Genomic DNA, 23,851 nt, shown 5'->3' on the forward strand with positions numbered 1-23,851 from the left:
ATACTAAGGAAAAAAACAAAAGCAGAGAAAGCTTTTCAGTAGACATAACATGTGTAATACCTTGAGAATTTTAATAAACAAACAAACAAATAAATAAATCTGCTAAAATGTCTGTGAATGAATAGCATCTACTAATTCCAGGGATACCTATCTGAAAATAGACACCATAAAATTCACATCATGCATAAAACATATAGAATACACTACCAAAATATGCAAGCTGTTGTACAGAAATAATTTCCTGATCATCCAAATTCAGGCAACAGTGACAAGAGGTTAACATTCTCAGTCAGCTTGGCTGTGGTAGACTCCACTAGTCATTAGAGGGAAGACAGATTTTAGATATCCTAGAAAAAAGCATCTTCTTTTGATGATGCATACCTTGCTAATATTCAAGGCAGTATTAGTAACATTCTAACTTTAGGTCTATCATTATAGAGATACCTTCTTCTACTCTACCATCACCATCCTTCTGCTGCCAAAGTTGACACACACACACTTCACATGCAGATACACATACATAGTACCTGACATCAAAAAAAAGAAAATCAAACTCGTCAAAGTTCAGGAGCCAGGCACTACCTCGGTCACAGACAATGTATATATCCTTGGGCAATAATATCTACTGCTTCTATCTGGCAATGAGATAGCTTACTACCCATTTTTTAAAAAGCCAAATGCCAAAATACATTTTTTTAAAGTCAGTTTTTTGCAGCTGCCCCTGTTCTTCCTTGATCCAAGTGTTACTAAAAATATCATGTTGTGGCTTTAATATGAATAAATTAATAGGAGTATGCCTCAAGGACAGCTACATGTAAAACTTCAGCCTCTGAAGAATCGATTCACACTATACAAACACAACTGAGCATTAAAGAGCAACACTTCTAAAACGTATGTGATCTGTCCACACGAAGCATTTGTGCTTTCATGTGCTAAAACCCTGTTACTCCAAAGACAAGGCCAGAAGTTGTGAAACACCAACATATCATCTGCTCCCTCCCAACTAAATTCTGAATGCAAAGTGATCAGGGATAGGAGTTTAACATCAACCATATTCAAATGATTTGAAGGGTTAAATCATAAGTTGTGCTGTAGTAATTTACAACTTTCTTAGGGTCGAAGAATAAGAAGTATAAATTGAAAATTCTAATTCCCTTGCTGCAAGATGCAGTGATAGCTGTCAACGAAAGCCTACATACAACTGCCCTTCAATGACACACACACACACACACACACACACACACACACACCCATTTAACATCTCCAAATGAACACCTCCCTCGATTTGTCTTCCAGTAAAGGTAAAAAGTAGGGTGAGGGAGTCAATCTGAATTCCCTGCACAGATGAAACCTTCTCAATCTGTGCTCTTGCTCTGGAAAGGAATGAAATGCTCAGAGTATTACAGAATACTGGTTAATAGGTAAGCAATACATGAAAAAGAGGTAATATATTAAGATGTTTAACACTTTGATACATTTCAATTTTTCTTTAATGATTCAGAAGGTATTTCCATATGTTGTGGTGTCTCCACCTCTTCACTATGATTACCCTTAGACAAGTGAATACATTATTGGATGATCAAATACACACAAACTAGCTTTGGTGGTCTACAAAGAATGATAAAGGAAGACAGTAGCAACCAATAAAGTTTTACTACATTTATCAGTCACCCACATTCAGAACCCTAATATATCGAAAGCCTATGCCTAGCCTACATTATGTATTTTGAATAATTCCAGAGGGACTGTAAGTAGATGACCACAGACCACAGACATGGCTGTTCATGAAACTGGACATCACTGCCAAACAAAAACAAACAGAACCCAAGAAAACAGAGTATAAACTATATTTCTGCCAAGTACTTCACAGTATTATAAGGTAACTATTTCCTACACTATTTGGACAATTAGTCCATTCCACTTGAGTGAACCATAAATAGATCAAGAAAGCACAATTCATATGATTTAACTGAAATATTATCTGAATATCCACAGAACTGGCAGTGAACATGTTTTAATATTTTGTGTTTGATCATATCCAGTAAATCTGAGGCTATTATTTTAATTGTAAAATATATTACCTGTGTTCAAGTTAACAACAAAGCACAGCTACCAGATGATATGCCTTGGATATAAGTAAAGTAGGAGTGACAGAATTTTAAATTGGTAGGTATGTGCACAGTATTGTTTTCCTTTAGACTACTACTCTACAGATAGATTGAACTTTTTACCTTTTATCTAGATATTAACAAATTTTAGAGTTAGACTACATAATGCTTATTTAGCCATATTCTAACTGCCAAAACATTTTCAATATTTACTTCCATGCAAAAATTTTTGATTCTGTCAATTCATTGAAACAGAGATTTCTCAGGGTGCCTGGGTGGCTCAGTTGACTGGTCATCTCACTCTTGATTTCAGCTCAGGTCATGATCTCACAGCTATGAGATCGAGCCCCATGTTGGCCTCTGTGCTGAGCATGAAGCCTGCTTGGTATTCTCTCTCCCTCTTTCTCTGCCCCTCCCCACTCATGAGCACTCACCCACTCTCTAAATAAATAAAACAAAACATTAAAAAATAGAGATTTATTCCCCCAAACTAATCTTGCTTGATTTTAAAAAGTTAATGAGGATGAGGAAAAATCCTCTGGTGCCAAAAGTGGTATAAAGTAGCAGTGTTGTACCAGCTACTAAAGCTTGTTTGTGCATGAGGCTATTAGATTATATGGGAAGAGTTAATAACTTAAGACTCTGCACAGGTGTCAGGTATGTTACCTTTTTGAGAAAACAAAGAATATAAAGTGGACAGGGGGTGAGAATTGTAAAATGTGTGCTAATAATACCTCCAATGTGAAACTACTTCTTACTTTCATTTGGAATCACAGAAAATAGTGTAGGTGCATCTTTTCTTTTATTATTTAGACACTATAGATAAAGCAAGGGGGAGTCTGTACAATGAAGGTGAGATTTATCAACGTGCTGAGAAAAGTTTCTGAGCACTATCTCCATCCTCTTTTGCTGTTAGCCAAATGCTTCCACCTCTTTAAAAAACAAAGCAAAACAAAGCCCTTATCTATTAGATATAAAACAGAACAGATACTGTAAGAATCATCCATAGCACTCTGCAGAAGTACAGGCTGCCAGGACCACACTCCAGAATTAATGAATTAGCATCTCAACCAAGCACAATCCTGAGAGGATTGTGCACCCTTAGAATTTCGCACCCTTGGCACCTCAGTGGCCTCACCCTAGTTTCAGCCCTGTAACAGTCTGTATTGGTCTGGTGCCCAAAACAGGCATGGAACCGTGCTGAGAACTAAATAAACGACATAAATGCAAGGTGATTCTCTGCTTGAAGGACTTCAGGGGCCAAGGGAAACCCCAAACTTGTTTCACATCCCTCTGGATACTGTGAGAGAAGTTAAGCAGTTTCCTGAGGAAGGCCTCATGAGCTTTTCCAATGTTAGAAAGCAGAGCCTTTCACAGGGAGCTGTGGTCCAAGCCAACTGCTAAGCAAGATCCCACTACATACCCCTGAGCCTGAAACTGATGGAGGGGGAAAGAGAAAGCTAGAAAAGGGCCAGGGTCTGGGTGCCTAAATGGCTATCCGTTTGCATTTTAAATGGATGCAGGGAAGAGACATGAATGATTCATATGACTAATCAATTCCCTTAGTAATTCCCTTCCTCCCTCCTGCCACCACTCACCAATTTTTCAATATGCATTTAAGAAAGAGAGTTTGCCTACAACTGGCAATGACTGCAGTTCACTTCACTACAAATGGAAGTCAGGTAATATCTGCACATTTTGAAAAGTAATGTATAGGAAAGTGCCCCTCCAATATAACTGCTCAGTTATGCTTCTCTACGCTTCCCAGGCCCCTCCCTTGTACATAATCATCAAAGTCTGGAACACATACAGCAATCAAGTTTTGACATACTTAAAAATTTCTAAGGATAGCGTGCTAATCTGCTTTCATTTCTTTCTTTCTTTTCTTTCTTTTTTTTTTTTTTTTTTTTTTTTTTTTTGGTCATTCCAAACCCCTTGCAGCAACTGAATCCTTTGGCTCCAGACCTTTATGAATACAAAGCAGGTTCTTCTCCTAATTTACAGTAATTGTAAGTGAATTGGGCCAAATGGCTCCCAAACTGATTTTTGAAAGACTGATATGCCCTCTTCTGGCTCCTCATTTAAGAAAATAAGAAAACAAAAATGTTAGTTTATTAGATGCATAAAAATATGAGGTAAAAGGTGGTCTGTTTATTAACTATGTTTACTACTGATAATTTTAATTACTTAATAGAGAGATTTTCACACATAAGTGATAACATTTGGAAGCCCCAACACTATAAAAGGTGAGGATACCTTCCAATGACACAGTGCTCAGCAAAGGGCCTTCATCGAATTTTTCCCCAAGTCAAATAACAATGCTGAAGATGATATAAACTGCCAGAACAGGGGTCAGAAAAGTAAAAGCAGAATATACGTACCCACTAGCAAAATCTGAGAAAAAGTCCTCCCTTTGGTGCCACACACACACCAGCGTGCCCCACTGTATGCCCACGCAGGCCTGCTTTCACAGCTCGGGGCCGACAGCAATGCCAATTAGTGTCAGTTGTGATGGGGTTTTAGAGACACAGTCCTTTGTCTTAGAGGAAGTGGGCTGCAACCACCAACTTACTGTACAGAAGCAACCTAACAACCCATTAGGTGGAAATGACTTTTCAGCCACTTCCTCCAGGGACTACATCAGAAATGATGGCTTAGACAGATGGGAACATTTTTACATTTCTGTATTAACTGCATCCAGGAAGGTGGATTTTTATCATTTAATGCTTCCCAATCTTCATTTCAACTCCTTCTCTCCTCTATCTTATTCCTTCACTCCCTATAGTATTATGATATATAATATTACCTAACAAAATGATGAACTTTAGAAATAGAAGGAGCTGCCTCACTGTATGTATTAAGAGCATTCTATGGGTCCCCCACTAAAACTTTTGGGAAGCACTAATAAATTTCATTACTGGAATATCGTTTTGGAATAGCATTCTATGTTTTGAAAAGCTGTTGATGGTTGCCCTTTATGCCTCCAATTGTCAAACTAGTATTAGATTTGATTAAATCAAGAAGCAAAAGCAATCCTACTCCTTAGTCCAGGAAAGGATGAAATCAGGCATTGCAAACAGGAATGTTCCCACTTTCAATGCAAAGTCAAGACTGAGGCTCTAATCCAGCACTATATCCAGGTGCGTGGGTTGTGACAGGGCTAAAAGTAAAATTTACTTCCCCTCAGCATCAGACAGAATGCTAGTATTATAGAAGAAAACTTGCAATCTGTTAAAAATTTTTAATTTCATATTCTTTAAAATGTGAATTTAAAAACAAATGTAAATTTATTAAATACTACCCATGTAAATACTTGTCAAACATTTAACAGTCAGGTTTGTCTTGTATAGTCCACTTTAAAAGTCATACTCTGTTGTGCATGTACAGAATTGCTTGGTTGAAGGGTATCATTTGGAAACATTAAGTATCCATAGTACAAATAAATATTATCAGCAATAAGCAGATCTCAAACATTTTTTTATAATAGAGATAGCAAATAACCAGAACATCCTCTTTTGTTCAAGATGCTTCAGTGTGGACAAAAGAATATACGAGGATGGAAGTACTATGACATCTGGCAATAACATGAGGTTATTCGGTAATATTTGAAGTGAGCTTCATAGCCAATACCTCAAATCTCCCATTAGTGTTCCCGCTCATAATCTCAGCTGAGTTTCTTAAAGCATTAAAAGATGTAATTTTTTTCTTTAAAATTCTTTTGTTTAGGTTTTCTTAAAAACCTTTCTCTCAAGCTCCAACAAATTAGATGTCCTATAAAACATCTTGTACGAACTATTCTGTGACTATAACATGTTTAAAATTTTCATACAAATTGTTAATTTTTCCTTACTCAAATCAAATGTAAAAAGATACAAAGGTTATATAAATTCTAGCAAAAAACATTTTGAGTTTGCATTCTAAATAAAATTTATATAAATAATATTAAAGGTCTCAAGTTTGAGTTGGATGTTGACAAAATAGTTTCTTTTATCTTGTTCAAATTAGTTCATGATTTTAAAAGCATTAATAATTTTCTTGCTTATTCAATGAAATGTAACATTAAAAGTAGCTATCTAGGTTCTATCTTAACTTCTCTCAGTCCTTATTTCTCTCCCCAAACCTGTACATTTCTTTAAAAACATTTTTTTACAAAAGCAGCAATACTGTTAATTTTCATTGTATTCTAATGCTTTAATTTTATGAAACACTTAACTACTATGTTTATTTTTAAAAAGCTGCATGACTTTCCTTAAATATAAATCCTTTTCAGGTAAAAAGATCTTATAAGATAGCGTCGATAACTGCACAACATTGTCTGTTCTCTAAGCCACTGAATTGTACACTGTAAGTGGTGTTTTTTAATTATATGCATTTTACCTTAATAAACAAATAGACCTTGTAAAACAAAAGACAAATATATTTCTGGATGTCAGTCTGTTTTTATGTGTTTGTTTTAGTTAAACTAATATGGTTACTATACCAAACAAATCCCCTCATTCCTGGGAATTATAAAAATAGAGAATAAATTTTCTTAATGGACATATCTCCTTCAATACAGACTTCATAAAATGTCCTCTCATATATGTCAAAAAACAAATCGTTATTTTAAAAACAGCACACTCAAGACTTCAACTGCTTTGTTAAAACAAGCTGAACAGGCTCCATCAATACAAGTACCAAATTCACTACAAATAAATAAGAATGAAGAGAGGAAATGTCCTACTTAAAATAGTGTGTTTAAGAATATATTATTTTCGGGGCGCCTGGGTGGCTCAGTCGGTTGGGCGGCCGACTTTGGCTCAGGTCATGATCTTGCGGTCTGTGAGTTCTAGCCCCACGTTGGGCTCTGTGCTGACAGCTCAGAGCCTGGAGCCTGCTTCATATTCTGTGTCTCCCTCTCTCTGACCCTCCCCTGTTCATGCTCTGTCTCTCCCTGTCTCAAAAATAAATAAACGTTAAAAAAAATTAAAAAAAAAAAAGAATATATTATTTTCTTTGCATATTTTATATCCTGTCCACAGAGTTTGATAGTAATACTGGCCAACACTTCCCATGCACTTACCATATACCAAGCACTATTCGAAACACTCCACACAGAATAATTTATTTGATCCTAAACGTTCCTCTATTAGGAGGGCATATGCTATATTTTATAGGTAAGAAAAACAAAGCACAGAGACAAAAACTAACCTTCCCAAAGCTGATGCAGGATTCTGACTCCTGCCAAATCTAGTCTACTATCTGGACTCTTAAACCACTAGGCTTACTGCCTCAAAATTTTGAAATCTTCATTTCTGTCCCATGACTACCATGAAATATCAAGTGCTACATAAGTTTTTTTTCCCTTATTTAACATGTAAGATGAATTGAATTAAAGTTTTTCTTACTGTCAGAGAAGGAACCTAAGTGAGAATTTCAAAAAATATGATATAGGACTATATTAAAGTGCCAGAGTAGAACGGAGCCATGGAAATTAGTATTTTTACAATTCAGGGTACACAGTGATATACTTGGGTGAAATTTAATAAGGAGTTAGTCCAACCTTTCAAGAACGATCTTTTTTTAAACCAGCCATTCAGAAGATCCATTCATAGAATGGAAGAGAGGGCTTCCAACTTCAATGATGAGCAAGTTTGGGGTCCTAAGTAAGAGAACTGATTACTTATAAACTAGTTTACATGTGTATTTAGAACAGTGAATAAAGCAATGTACAAAAGACCAAAATTTGAGAGAACTGAGAAAAACATTTTTAAAAGAGATTCTTTTGAAAGATAATAATAATTTAAAAGAGAAAAATCACTCTAGCAGACTGTGAAGAATGGATTTGGGGGGAAATAAATATGTATTCAGTTTTTAAAATGGATAAAAGTAAAAACCTCAGAGGTAAAAAAAAAAAAAATGAGAAAATAAGGAGGGATGGACATTTATTTATTTATTTATTTATTTATTTATTTATAGCGAGCATGCACATGTGAGCAGGGGAGGGGCAGAGGGAGCAGGAGAGAGAGAATCTCAAGCAAGCTCCACACTCATTGCAACACCCAATGTGGGGCTCAATCTCATGACGTCACAGCCAAGAGATCATCACCTGAGCCGAAATCAAGAGTTGACACTTAACCAACTGAGCCACCCAGGTGCTCCAAGGGATGGAGACAATAAAGGAATATAGAGGAAAGGGGGCAGTGTTCCTGTGAGATGCCATTTAAAGGCAACACAGGACCCACTCCACACTTCTAAACTTGGTTATAACTGTTTCAACTTTTGTTTTTTTTTGTTTTTTTCCATTTCCACTTTGATAGATGGCTCAGGTCTGAACACACAGAGCTGTGATAAAGGTTACACTTAGAAGTAAATAAACAATTTTATTATATTTTTTCTTAATGTTTATTTCTGAGAGAGAGAGACTGAGCATGAGCGGAGGTCATGAGAGGCATGGGGGGCAGAAAGGGAGACACAGAATTCAAATGCTATCAGCACAGAGCCCAACATGGGGCTCGAACTCATGGACCCCGAGATCATGACCTGAGCTGAAGTCAGGTGCTTAACTGACTGAGCCACATGGGCGTCTCAGTAATTTTATTATATCCTTATGGAATACATTTTCAAGGCAAAAGATAATAATAAGACAGTATTTTTGTTATCCTACCTTATTAGTCTTGTTAAAATATGTAGAGAAGCTAACAAATTTACTTGAACACAGCACAGTGCACTCATATATGACACATAGATGCTTTCACTATCAGCCGATGTTCCTTTTAAGACTTCTTCATATCAAGTGGAATGTTTTCCTACCCTTTCGAGGCAGTGAAGACTTTCATATGGAAAGCCCCATAATATTCTGGTCACAAGTGCTAGTGATCTAATTTGTAAATTAACAAAACTTGATACCTTTTTAAAAAGTCACAAAACAAGGAAATGAAATTTGGCTCCCATGGAAGGTTAGTGTGAAAGCAGTTTTTAAATCAGTAAGACAGGGTTCGTGCTACCCCCAACTTAGTCTTATTACCATTATCTATCTACTCCCTGGTTTCCAAAAGCCGCATGGTGGGACTAGCAGCCACAGTGCCAGGACTGACCACAGAGCACTGTTTATAGTGAGCAAAACTTTAAGTTGAGGCAACTAATTCATACCATGGGAAGGAGGCAAGAGAAGAGCAGAAAGCTTGTGATTAACTAAATTCACCCTTATCCTCCATTTTCCTGAAGGGTAATCCTCACTAAGCATGCAGACTTGTGCAAGGTGTTGATCTTCTCTGAGCCACCAATTCTTCATTTGTAACAACAGAATGACACTACTTTCTATATGGGTTTTTTTTAATATTACAGATAATTTGTCTAAAGAGCCTCACACAAAGCCAGACACATAGTAAATGGTAAATAAAAGCTATTATTATGTGTACTAATCCTTATCTTAGACAAAATAAGCATTGAAAGAAAATATGTTTCTGATCTAAACAATGTATGGATTCCAGACATGGAGTTTATGTTTAGGTATGCCCTCACCACTTCATATAGAAGCTGATGTGGTAAAAAGAGAATCCGACAGGAGGAGGGAGTCAGGAAGACCTAAAAAACTGAGGTATTACTTCCAAATCTGTCATCCATTAGCATATGAACTCGAAAGAGGCAAAATTCAAACTTTATTTCCACTTCTCTATGACACGCATGAGTTGGAATATACTCCAAATCTCCTCAAAACTCTAGGTTTATATAACAATGTACGAGTTTTTATCATGCACGTATGCTTCCTAAATATCATACATCATCAACCTAACTTTATACAGAAAGGGACTGAGAGTTTTGTATGCTCCTTTGGTGCCTAGAACACTGTTCTGTGAAATGAAAAAGCTCAGTGCAGGCTATGGAATGAGATGCTGTTTGATGTACAGTCTCAGCTAACTCTAATCACTGATTGGCTGGAAAAAAGACGGCACCCCAGGGGGCCTTTCACAGCTACTACTCATAGGTTCAAAGAGCTTTTATAGTAAAAGTTTCAGAAGTGAAATCATTAAACAAATATTTTCTAAGTGCCCACTCTGAGCCAGAACTGCAGATAAAGATACTGTAAGACAGTGCCCTCAAGAAACTTAGCCTGTAAGGTAAGTAAATGAGCAATTTAAAGTACACTGGATACACATAGGGTGCTATACCACACGGAGAACATATATCTAAACCCAGTCTCAGAGAAAAAGAGACAGCTTCATTGAGGAGAGATGAAGCAGGAGCTTCAAGGTATAAAGGTAAAATGTAAACATGAGCTACTCCAAGGCAAAAACTCTGCAACTGGAAGACAAACTAAATATGAGGATACAGAATCAGTGCACAAACTAGGTACAGCTTGCAAAGAGTAAGACTGAACTTTAATCTTGTATCTTTAGAGAAATGTGGTAGTCTCCCATTTCTTTACTTGTGTCACAGGCAGTAAATGTACATGCATGGCTACAAAGCTTAGACACCTAAAGTTGTAGCTAGGAAATGCAACTTACAGAATTTATGCCATTGAGCAGATTTCTATTCTGGTTCTTAATTCAGCCTAGTGTGGGGAAGGGCTTTTCTGTAGGACTGCCAGAAAGATCAGTGTTATTTGTTCTTCATAGTGTTCTTCTTCCTCCCTCATCCCTCCATCTCGTCATTAAGTCCTGAATCCCTTATTTGGCCTTCCTGCTAGTCTAACCATTCCCGTAGTTCCTCAGTCTTGACTGAATGGAGAGGTATAAAAACTAGGTTTGGCTTGGGGCATCTGGGTGGCTCAGTCAATAAGTGTCCAATCTTGATTTTGACTCAGGTCATCATGTTCCAGTTCGTGAGACGGAGTCCCAAGTGCAGAGCCTGCTTGGGATTCTCTCTCTCTGCCCCTCCCCCACTTGTGCTCTGTCTCTATCAAAATAAATAAACTTAAAACAAATAGATTTGGTTTTATTTTTATTGTTCCCTGCTTCCCCCTCATTTTAAGTTGTATTTATTTGAGAATGACAAGTTCTTAAGAAAGTGAGTCACTTCTGTTTTATCCCTAAATACCAAACTATTTCTATGCCATACATATTATAGATAAACATAATAAATATCCCGATCAATTCTATAGGAAAAGCCTAGCAACACAATATAGATATCACATAGTACAATGGTGAGGGAGAGGGAAAGAGAGTGGCAAGGATTGAATACACCATGTAACCACAACCAGAAGGATTACAGTACAAGAGGATGTACCTAATAATGCAACTGAAGAAGGATATGCTGAATCTGAAGCATTTTAAATTACACTCATGGAGTGGCATTTGGGAGCCCTCTTTGCTCATCTAATGGTTTTCATGCCTGCCAGATGCACGACTATAATTAGATTCACTAAGACTTGAAAAGAATGGCCAATGAGTAACATTTTTCCTAAATATCCCCAGAAGGAATCTGAGGTTCCCAACAATTTACGTATGGGAAGAAAAAGTAGACCACAGATATGAGAGTGAAGGGGTAAGAGTCCCATGAGAAACTGACAAAACACTTAAATGACAATAATTTTTCAGGGTTATATTGGTCCGTGAACTGAAACAGAGATAGAGATCTTTGAGCCATTTCTCCAGCAGAATTTAAATGGAATTAATGAAGAAGACAGGATGTACACCTGAAAAAAGTTTCTATCTGATCTCAATCATGATACTCTGTGGCAAACTTAATTTGCATTCCAATCCAAAATGTTTCACCTTACACTGCCTCAGAGTTCAAGAATGCCAACATTCAGGAGGCCACAAGTGCACGGCGTCTTTCTCAGGGGAACACCAGCATGCACATATTTAAAATAATTAGTCATAAGTGCATACCCATTTTCAAGATGATGTATGTAGAGCAGACTCTTGCATACTGACACTTAAAAGAGATATTTAATTTTTTGTCATAAAGCAAGGAGAAAGTAGCTGTCAGCCTGCCATTTCTGTCATACTTTTTAATAATACAGCTCCTGTAATTACACTGTGGTTCTTTATATTAACTCAGTGAAAGCTTGCTTGGTTTTAGCCTGAAAACAATTTATGAAATTATAGAAACAGAATGAACACAGCAGTTCATTTGTTGAAGCAATTATCCAGATCCTTGTCAAAAAAAAAAAAAAAGTACAAGTGAGAGAAGACTGTGATGTGCAAAAAATGGTTCTAATTCTATGCTCTAATATGTACAATATGTCTGTGGTTGTGCTGAATTATGTTAATAAACTGCAGCCGAAATATATTTGTCACAATACAAAGAAAAGGCGCTATCAATCGTCCTGCCAGATACTTTAAATTAGTCACCAAAGGGTCTAGCCAGAGTTTCCTCTACAACCTGCAGATGAAGAGAAAGGCTCACTGTACACTTTTTCTTCTGGGACCAGAAGGATTTTTCTAGTATTCTGAATTATCTGGAAAATAACTGTAAAGTGAACTATGGCACTAATGCCATTTTTAAGTGACATTTAAAAACCTAACCCTAGACATCGATCTAATGTTATTTTTGAGTGGTTATCCATCAAAACCCAGGTTCCCAAGCAGCTTCTAAGCAGGGGATTTAGGACACTTGGTGCAGGGACGGTGAGGAAATAAGACAAGCACATGATATCAGCGTTATTGTTTAAATAATTGCATAAAGAGCCAAAAAAAATTTCAAGGTGAATAAAGTCTCACTTCATAATTTATTAAGGCAAGAAGTCTTCAGTCTGTTTGCATTCACTCAATAAAGAATAACATGTAAGAGCAGCACTGTGAAGCTATGTCATCCAAGGGTGTTTCAAATCTACAAAACAGCAATTAAGTCAATTTTAAATATTCTACCTGCAGAATAAAAGAACAATTATTGACTTAACTGAAAGTTTTTGAAACTCTCATATATGTACATTTATCACATAAATATCTCCCAAAGAAATAACAGTTAAAGAAAAAGAATTTCTTCATACTAAAAATAATCTAACCTCTTTCTTCTAACTAGACCACAGAACTCTAATGAAAGCACATTACCAAATGTTTCCTTTTAATTATTTTAATAGTTAATTTGCAGGAGGTGAAAAAGAGTACAGGGATCTAACACTAAAATAAAATGAAGTGCTAGAAACAGAAGCAAAAAAAAAAAAAAAAACAAGCTCAAATTGTGAATTGTGCAAAGTGTTACACGCAATAAAATGTGGATGTCATTCTTACTCCCGACATCTGGAGATAGTTTAGTATACCGATTTCCAGAAACCAAGCAATCGTCCAGGCTGACTAGCCCCGTTCATTCACAAATAAACAATTAATGAAATGGACAACTAATTTTCCAAGTGTTCATATTCATTAGGCTGTTTCCTGAAATTAAGTATCTGCCTCATGATATAATACTGTACACATTAAACAGTCTCATACCCCCACCCCTTCCCCAGCCACCTTTCTCTTATCAAAGGTACAGAACTAGGCATTTGTATTTCTCTTCACCTTCCTTTTATCACACTAAGACTTGAAAATTAAATTCCCTCAACTGTGCTGAATAAGTACCAAATATTAAAATATGAGGAAATCCACTCACCAATTCTTAGCAAGTACTTCTATTCTCATGGCTCCGTTGATTCACTAAATATTTATCAAACACCTACTATGCGGAAAACAGAATTCTAAACTCTGACCTGTAAACATAAATATGTCCTCAAGGAATTTACAACTGAGTAGGGAGATAATCCTGACCACAAATAACTATACTATAAAGTAGAATGTGATCAATGTGACAAGAGAGGCATAAACAAAATGCTTTAGGGTTCAGGGGAGAGAGACTACTTCTTCTGAGGTAATGAGAAAAGGCTTAGTGAAGGAGGTGGTTTAGAAGATGGATAGGCTTTCAAGAGGCACTGGACTCGAAGGTCCTCAAGGTCAGAGACCATGTCTTGTTTGACTTGGCATCACCCCCCACACCTAGCACAGTACTGGGCCGTCAGCACCATGAAAAAGCTATTTAACTGAATTCAACAAGCCAACGTGGGGAAAGAAGATCAGCCAAGAAGATGGACGAGTCCTGCTAATGGCTGTAAGACAGCATGGGCTTGCTCACAGACCATGGGCATTTTAGAAAAGAGAATATCTAAGAGCATAAGGTTATACAGATAGTGTAAAAAACAAATTCACACCAAAACAAAAGATAGCCAGCAAACTTCATATTAAAACTGTGAACCACAGGGAATATTGAGAATTTCCTAGCATATGAATACTACAATTAGTAGAACTGTACATCTATTGTTCCAGTTTAAGTAAGAATATATGTACTTCTATAATTTCAGAATGCAGAACACACCATAAAGAAAAATATACTACATTAAAGAAATAATTAGAAACCTACAAACTCTCTGACCATTACGTTGACAGTGTGCCTCGAAGGCCAAGAGAAGGTTCCATTACATGCGTGCAACCCAGAAAAAATGTTCCTTTAGCAAACTTTAAGCTTAAAAGAAAAATGAAATCAAAGAGAAAGGCAGCCCCAGATGCCATATGTTGTTCAAAATCAGTAGTGGCAGCAGGGTGTGGAGCATTCCACTACAACTACTCAGACTCCTCAGAACAGGTATTTATAACAAAAACAACACATACAGCTCTTCTGGAAAAGGAGATGAGCTTTTACCCTCTGTTTTTTTAACTCCCTGTATTCTGTTCAAGCAGTACTGCTTGCTACCTTTTACTTAAGTGACAACGGACAAGTGTTAAGGGGGAGGCTCCTAGGCTTCTCACCATGGTTTAAGATCCCCTACATCCCTAAATATCCAACCATCAATTCAATTTTATGTGAGAAATTCCTGGTAACCAAGACAGCAAACTATAATTCCCTGGGATTTCCAAGAAGGAAAGGTGACAAGTATGCTTGTCATTGGACGTGTCAGGAAGGATTGCAAAATTTTCTGAGTTGTCTCAGATTCCAGACAGACTGTGTATTTCAAATTGTCCAGATGATATCATGTGACATGTGGCTTAACAACAACAAAAAAGTAATAGCCACAAAAGGGAGAGGGGTAGTACCTTATGGAAAAATGCCCCAAAGAAAGGAAAGACTAATGAAAATAAATCCAGATTCCTGGTTCATGTGCCTCCAGAGCCAAAGCTAACAAAATGAGGCTCAAACCCAAATTACAGTGGTCATAACAACAACAACAACAACAACAACAACAACAACAACAACAGCAGCAATAATAAAAGTATATATATGTTTGGAATTGAAACCATGTTAAATTTGACTGTCACAAACTCTGAGAAAAAAATATTGGGGGCACACACACACACGTGGGATTTCAATGAATGAAACTGTAATAAAAATTGTTGGCCATTTGCCAAAACTTGGATATCTTTCCAGAATATTAATGTATGAACTTATTGGCAAAGATAGTGTCTTCCTCATCTCAGTTTCCCAAACTTTAGCATAGTGCCCAGCATAGAGTAGGCAATCAATATATGTATGTTTCAGGACCAAATTCAGTTCACTGTGATAACTTTAATTTTAAAAAGCTAACAAAACCACTTGGAAAAATTATTTTTTCCTAAAGGAACAATCCAAAGAACTCAACGTTATCAAGGTAAATGGCTTTACTACCCTAATTTATGGAGTTAAAAAATAAATTCTTCCCACCCTCAAACAAAGCTCTGTAGATACACAATGGTGCCCCGAGCCAGGCAATATTTGCTGCTGGGCACAGGAATGACACGTACCAAGAGTGACAATACACAGCCTATCTTCAATATAGCAAGTAAGTTAGCCGGTCTCAAAATTCCTAAAACTCGCAATCTTAAGAGTTATTTCTCAAGCTCTTGCTATGGGTCAAGCACTAGGCTAAACATTTTATACTCATGTAAATACTTTAACATACATGAATTAGCTTTCATGATGACTGAACAAGATAGGTCCTATTATCATCTCCATTTTACAGATAAGGAAATTAAAGGTCAAAGAAATTAAATGGTTTCGGCCAAGGCCTCACAGCTGGTCAATGAAAAAACTGGAATTCAAAACCAAGTCTGATGAGTTCAATAGTCACATTTGTCCAACTGTATTATAACAAGATAACTCCAATTAAGTTGGCAAATCTGGCAACCATGTCCAGTTAATGTTTCCACGACTATACGGAGCATGACTTCTTGGGCACATGTGGGAATTTTCAGTGGTTCTCCCTAGCAATTCATAGTATGCTTTCCTCCTGATTTGAATTATTCTGTCCCCACTGCCATTTATGCAAGTATTATTAGATCTCTGAGTAACCATATAGTAAACAGTTGCCACAAATAACATAACGCCCAGTTATGTGAATGACAACAGGTACTTGTGAAAGGCTTAAATCATAGTGTTGGTACATCTGTAGCACCTCTTCAGACAACCATATATTTAAGAATATGAAAATTAAGAATTTAAGAATATGAAAATGAATATGGGGTCATGATGATCATTGATAAATGTAAATTTCATGGTCTATCTTCAAGTTCATTTTAACCTTGGCACTGCAGTGAAAATGAGGTTACTTATTCTATAACCAAAATGGAAAGAAAATGTAACACATCTAAATGTTTTGAGGATTAATAAGCAAAACCTAAAAATACATAAACAATAAAAAACAAAGACTCGCTTGATTTTTGGACCAAAATTGATGGTCAGATATAGCTTCTTTGCAAGATGCAAACTGAAAGTTAAAACATTTTGGGCTTTAAAAAATGCAACTAAAAAGCATCATTCTAGGACAAATTATATTATGCTTCAGAAAGAACGCATTACCCAAAGAAAGCAAAGTAGAACAATATAAAAAGGATTATGAAAACAGCCCCTATTTCTAGATCAAAGTGGGGTTTACCCAGCCCACTCTCACAATCCCACAAAGAGTTTTAGAACCATTCTCTCCAGGTTTTACCTATGGATGAACGACAAAACTGTGGGGTTATCTATAGGAGCTTCTGAGTACACAGCACATATGTATGGTCTCTGTGGCAGGCACAAAGATTACTAAAACCTTTCAGTTAATGAAGGGCCAGGTTCCAGGGTTTTACTGATGGTTCTCTGAAGCACTAACAGTTCTCAGCACTCAGTTTTATTTTGTAACTTACACACATACATAGTACTTGTCATATTTCAGGTACTGTTTCAGGCATTATAAATTCATTCAATCCTCACAATTTATTTCAACTGTGTAGGACACAGGTATTATAATGCCTATTTCACAGACGAGGAGCCTGGGGGACAGAGAATTCAGTAACCATAGAATGCCTCACGGCTAGTACAAATGAATTCAAACTTAAACAGCCTGACTCTGGGGTCCATACTTTTTGTCATTATGACATGCTACCCTTTCCCAGTAATGCCAATAAAACCATTCCTGAACTAATCTCTAAAGTGAAGTGTCATTTTACAGTGACCAAAAGCAATTTTTAGGACTACCAACTTTTAAGACAGGCACCCTTCTAGCCAGGCCTGCTTATGGGAATCTTATCAATCATCCCCAATCCCGTACTCAGTGTAGCACTACACTATCAGTGAGGCCAATGCCTTGGGGACCATCAAGACCAATCCTTCCCTGCCTTATGACCTCTATGGCTAGGGTCTGCTGGTTAGACACACTGTTTCTGTGATTTAAACCAGACCATCTGGCCTTGTTCTCTGAGCTGGGGCATGCCTAAAATGTTCAGATTGCATTTAACAACTTCTTTCTCTGGCCAAAGTTAAGCACCCGAGATATTCTACACAGATTTTGGTTCATTCTATAGTAACAGAGAAAGCTTCCTTTGAGATGAACTTTCTCATTATCATAGTCTGTTCATGGGATGATCCAGCAGGAGGGGAACATGGCAGTGGACTTGGGACATGACATCCAGTATAATGTTCAGAGGGCTCTCCTTATTTACAGAATGCAATCAGTAGGAAAGTTCTGTAAATTTCAATCTCAAAAAGGAGGAGAACCTCACATTACAATACTTCATAAACCCTACACAAATTCTTCCAAAACTACACATCAAAGGTCAAGTTGAAGCAAGGAGTGAGAATATGGGGTGGAGAAAGGATGAGCCTTTCTACATGAGCCTTGACTATTCGATTACTTAAGTTATGCATTCTTAAAAAAAACAATTAATTCAGCTAGTACTTTAGGATGCTGTAATTCAATGCCTTCTACAGTTGATAGCTGACTAGTCTCAAAGGTAAAGAACAATAGTTGCAAGCTTATTTAGTTTTGAAGCTTTCAAGAAAGAGGTGCTCTTTCAAAACTCAACTGACTTTCAGGAAAGAAGAAACAACGATTTATCAGCAAAAATGTTCATCTACTGACATGGCAGCACATTTAATTGAATCACCAAAATTCCCAACTTTTTAGAAGGGAAGCAATTCAAAAAATTTTTAATTGAACATCTACCATGTCAGGCAAAAAGATCATTAAAGCAAGAAATACTATCTTAAAAAGGTAGATCAAGTGAGGCCTCAGAAGGGGGGGAAGAGAATACTTCAAGTGAATTACAAAAGTTGAAAGGAAGGGGTGGCTTTCATGGGGGGACAAGAGGAGAAAAATGAAACCAAACTGCTCAGCTAAAATGTTCACAGAAAAATTACTATGTATACTATTGGTGCTCTTCCCAAGAATATGAGAGGAAAATAAAGGAGCACAGAGCAAATTCAACACAATACTTTAGAAAAACAAGAATCATTTTCTTAAAAAAAAAAAAAAAAAAAAAAGGCTTCCTGACACACCAAATTCCCTGTGATTGCTGGGTGAAAACTATAACATAAAAACCCAGTCCATAAGTGCCAGAGGAAAAGAAACTTTCCCCAAATAACAAAATAAAAATAAACCTTCAGTTAAAATAATACATTACACACTGATGTAAACTGAAATGCTCTTGTCCATGGGTTGAGCTTATGAAACCCTTAAACATGAGCATGTAACACTAACAAACTATTTGACATTATTATTTGGGTTCAAAGACTCCCTTTCTCTAAATGTTTATAGCACCATACCAGTTATTTCAACTGAGCTGACACAATGAATTTCAAATGATCTAATACTTTTGACTTACCAGTGGATTAGCACATGATTACTCTGAGTAAAAGGATTATTATTACTGCTGCTCTAAGATATTAACACTTTCCGTAACACACTCTAAGGACGCTGTATAGATCACTAAAAAAATGTGACAAAATACATGGGGGAAAGGGGATTTTTAAAAAGGAAGGTGATAAGTGTTCTTCTCTTTTAGGTTTTCTTGCTCAGTGTAAGGTGGGCTTCTCAATGATAGAATCATCATTTTGCATGACACTTTCAGTGGTATACAAGTCACAAATAAGTAAGTCCAGTATTCAATGCACTTAAAAATTAAGCCACGTGTGGCCTTCTTCCCATGATCAGGCTCCAAACAAAAACCCCCACTTTGTAATAGACAACTAATTCTCATGTAATGAATGACAGAACACAGCATTAATGTACTTAACAAGACAGAGCTAAATTCAATGAAGCTTGACGCCATTTATATGAAAAAGGGTTACATTTGTAGACAGAGCCAAAGGGAAAGAGGATAATTCTGAATTAAACAGCACCGCTTCTGCTCTGGTTTAGCCCTCTCACTGGAAATAAAGATCATAGCTAAAATAGGACCCTTAAAAAAGGCAGTGGCAAACAAAGCTAAATACCATCATATTAAATCCTAACTCTCACTGATGAAAAGGTAACAGCTAAAGGAGTTTGCTTAAAACCTCTATCGGCAAAAGTGCCATTTCTTTATAGCCTAATTCCTGGTCTATTACAAACACGTCCTTTCTCTACCAGATTCCATGATATGCAATTCAGCTGGTATGGAACACTGTCACAGAAAAAAACAGATAACCCAGATCATGTCTTACTGTCGATTAAATCTTGTGGATATGTCATTAAACCAAAAGATGTTGAAAGTAAGCCACGTGACAGAAAGTGAGTATGCTGAACAGATGCATTTAGATGACTTTTTTGAGAGTTTTAGTGTTACATTTACCCTGCTCCAACAAAAACAGTCAGAGAAGTCCTAAGGACACAAACTGTTGTGGAAGTGTATATATGTGTGGCTTTGTGTGGCCATCACAACAAAAAATATTTAAAAGCCTATGAGTAACATAATGCCAACTCTCTTTTTTTTTTTTCAGCATAAGTTCAGAAAATGAATTTTAAAGCAGAAAATGGATTAAAAACACAGCATATGCATGACACCAATCAAATAGTTAGATTCTAAAAACATTTTATCAATTATTGTAAGTAGATAAGAGAACATTTTAACTTCTCTAGCAGGTTTATGGTAAGAACACTGACCTAAATAGCACACTTTATGCATCTGGTGATATAACTTATTTCTTCAGGATGTTCTTACACACATGGAGGTAACACCACCTGGAACTGCTATACCTTGAAGCAGGGAAGCCTTGGGCTTCCTCTTCTCTCCCCTATCCACAGTGTTATCTGGTTCTGTTGTTGTCACAGAGCCAGGGAATGAAGCTCTTCCAGAAAACTTACCCAAGATCAAACTGTGCCTGGTGACAGCAGTGTCCAGGCCATAAGTAATGTTCAAAGGATTCAACAACGCCTGTGACTGATCATTCTCTTTCCCTTGCCATCACCTGCTGATTTTGTCCAGGTGTTTTATGGCTATCTTGAGGATCTGGAGAACAGACAGAGGGAAGACTTTGCCAATTTCTTTTGTCTGGGATTGTGAATTCCTTACACAGATGGCGGACAGCCTCAGCTCGGGGCAGCGCCAGGCTATATTGCCTTCAACCTCCAAAGGGAGAAACAGAGGGAGACATTATCTTCTCCCACAACACTGCCTGTAACATGTCTGTGGTTAGAAAACTGAGACAGCATGGCTTCACAGGGGGTAAAGTGAAGAAGGAAGAAAGTCAACAAATAACTTGAAAATATTTACTTGCTTGAGGTATTACTATGCATTTATTTACCAAGGAATCAAAACTGCTGGTCAGAAAGAAGTTTCTGAGTAAATGTGCTTCTATCAAAGACTTATTACCCCAAGTTTCAGTTACTTTTTCGATTCTATATCAAAGTCATCAATTCTCCTAAAATTAAGCAAAATAGTGACTTCAAAAATCCAAGTCAACCCTTTTAAGCTATTATACTCCTGTGCTGGAAAGAAAATTGGATTGGTGTCTTACACTTACGCTGTCTAATATGTTAGCAACTGGCCATATGTGGACAATGAGCACTTGAAATGTGGCCTAGTCCAAACTGAGATGTGCTGTAAGTGTAAACAGACACTGGATTTTGAATAGTCAGTATGAAAAGAGAAATGTAAAATGTCTTAAGCGATATTCATATTAATTATATATTTTTATATCTAATGTACACGGACATGGTGATTTTTGATACATTTGATTAAATAATATAGACTATTAAAGTCAACCTAACCTGCTTCTTTTTACTTTGGTAATCATTACTAGAAAATTTAAAATTGTATGTAAAATGTTGGAGAGTCCTGGTCTACCATTAGGACTCTTGTCTTCTTCAGTATGTTGTTGATTATTTGACAATGATCTTCTTTCTTAACTTTCTGAGCCTCATTACCTTCAAATGAGAGGGATGGAAATCAAGGATATAGATTCAAAATTTTACAGCTCCAAATACTGTAAAATTTTATTTAGTTATTTTTCAGATTCTCACTCCTAAAATCCATGGTCCATTTTCATTTGGGCCCGCTCTAAAGAAGCAGTGAAGAACAAACAATAGGAAACAGGCTTTATTCGTTATTTAATTAAAGAACCTACAGCTCACTTTGATGATTCTTTTTAACTGAAGTTTTTCAGAATGATTTGCATAATGTTTTTTAATGTAGGCAAACTTATTAATCACAAGAGTCCCATCAGTGACTAACAACTCAAGATCATGCATAAAATAAAAAAAAAAATATCTGTGCCCTGGATGGATATGGATTTATAAAGCAATGAACGGAGCTGCTTGTTTTGTGAATTCAAACTTACTATCACAGGTACATGTGATTGTAATTCATCTGGTAAGAAGGCTATAGATACCCTCTACAAAGTCCTCAGAAAAGCGTTAGTGGTTTCTCTACTAAATCATAGGAGGTATATCTTAAATTACAAGGTGTGGCTGATCCCTCTTGGAGGCGCATTTTTTGAAGCAATAGCTCCACCAATCTCATCAGTTATTCCTAACTTTGTGATAATTCACGAAACACCTCCTCACATAGCTCTTGGGTGGCCAGGCCCAGAGCAAGGAGATTTTTAGGAGCCTAATGCTTCTACAACTTATACTAACTGTTGGTGTTATGTGATTAAAACAGGACTAAGGATGAAGAATCTAAAGAACACCAATTTCAGGTAACAATTTAAATATGTAATTCTGCACTATTATTTCTCTACTATTACAGAATGATGAACAACTTCATTCTCTAAGTTCCTTCATAGGAATAAACATTTTATTTTACAGTTATGTTGAGAGTTTGACTCAGTTTGCATCCTGAGTGGGAGAAAGGAGATGGAAAACAGGAGAAGGAGATTAAACGTAGGGCAGAAATTCAGGATCTGTTTAATACATGTATTTTTACCAAAATGATGGTGAAACTGAAGCCCATATCCTGGCTCACTGAAAGCCTTGCTGGAGTATGTTACTGTATGTTTAAAACACACCTACACACACCCCTCATTTATGGATATATTCCAGTAAACGAGACAGAAGGAGTAGTCAGGTCTGCCATAAGAAATTGAAAGTGCAGCATACAAGTGTCAGGAGTTACAAACTGGGAGAGAGAGGAAAGAGCATATTGTACCAGACTGAGTTATTTCCTGGTGTGATGGGTTTAAAATCCCAATACATAGTTAGCAGAAAGGAGCTACCAGTGAATTCTGTTATATTCTATATTTCCAATGGGAAGAATGCAAGAAATGTAGAAACTTTTGACAGGAATGAAAGATCAAAGTAAAGAGCTCAGGCAGATAGGTGCAAGTGAAAAGTTAGAACGGTGTGGCCTCAGGGCACCTGGGTGGCTCAGTGGTTAAGCGGCTGACATGGACTCAGGTCATGATCTCAGGGTTCGTGGGTTTGAGCCCTGCATTGGGATCTGTGCTGACAGTGCAGAGCCTGCCTGGGATTCTTTCTCTCCACCACCCCCCTCTGCCCCTCCCTGACTTGTGCTTTCTCTCTCTCAGAATAAACTTAAAAAAAAAAAAGAATGGTGTGCCCAAAGTTAAGGAGTCTGCAGAGAAAACTGAATGGCTTAAACAATCACACTCTGTTAAGCATTTCAGCGGACCATTTTAAAATGTCAATGTTACAAGGCTACATGTATAGCTGATTTTAAGGATATACAAATAAAATATCAATTGCAAATAAACTTATATATAAATAAAACATTATTTGCTTTTATAATTATTCCTAATGTTTAACAGATAAATACTAAAGTGAGGCTGAATTAATTCATAGTCGCTCTTTTCTTGGCTAATACCAGATGCATGTGGGCTATACTGAGAATGGCTCTTACCAAAAGCCTTTGAGAAAATCAAAGTAAACCAGTTTTGAGCTCTATCATGCATGCAAGATGAAAAGGATTCAGTAGAAAGCAAAGAAATAAACAGGGAGGGGCATCATCTTAGAAAATGGTTTACTACATCTTTGTTGAAGGTTTTTTAAATAACATGATTTGCTTAAATGTTAAACTTGGGAATCCTATGATTTCAAAAGATCATCTTATTCAATATTAAGTTTTATTAGCCTATCTGAAAATTTCTTAAGATATACCAAATTTCTTTTAAAAATATTT

At 36.7% G+C, this 23,851-nt stretch overlaps 1 protein-coding gene across 18 annotated transcripts in view; it reads right to left on the minus strand.

The window, feature by feature from the left end:
* BNC2 (basonuclin 2) overlaps window positions 1–23,851 on the minus strand; it is a 428,281-nt gene that overhangs the window by 165,755 nt on the left and 238,675 nt on the right. The window contains exon 1 of one of the 18 annotated variants that reach the window (XM_042912993.1): window positions 20,578–20,635. The exons of the other annotated variants lie outside the window; for them this stretch is intronic. The gene's annotated coding sequence lies outside the window, so the exon portion shown is untranslated. Of the gene's footprint in view, window positions 1–20,577; window positions 20,636–23,851 lie in introns of those variants that run through there. 18 annotated transcript variants of the gene reach the window in all.

This window comes from Panthera leo, chromosome D4, assembly GCF_018350215.1.
Source record: "Panthera leo isolate Ple1 chromosome D4, P.leo_Ple1_pat1.1, whole genome shotgun sequence".
Taxonomy (NCBI): domain Eukaryota; kingdom Metazoa; phylum Chordata; class Mammalia; order Carnivora; family Felidae; genus Panthera; species Panthera leo.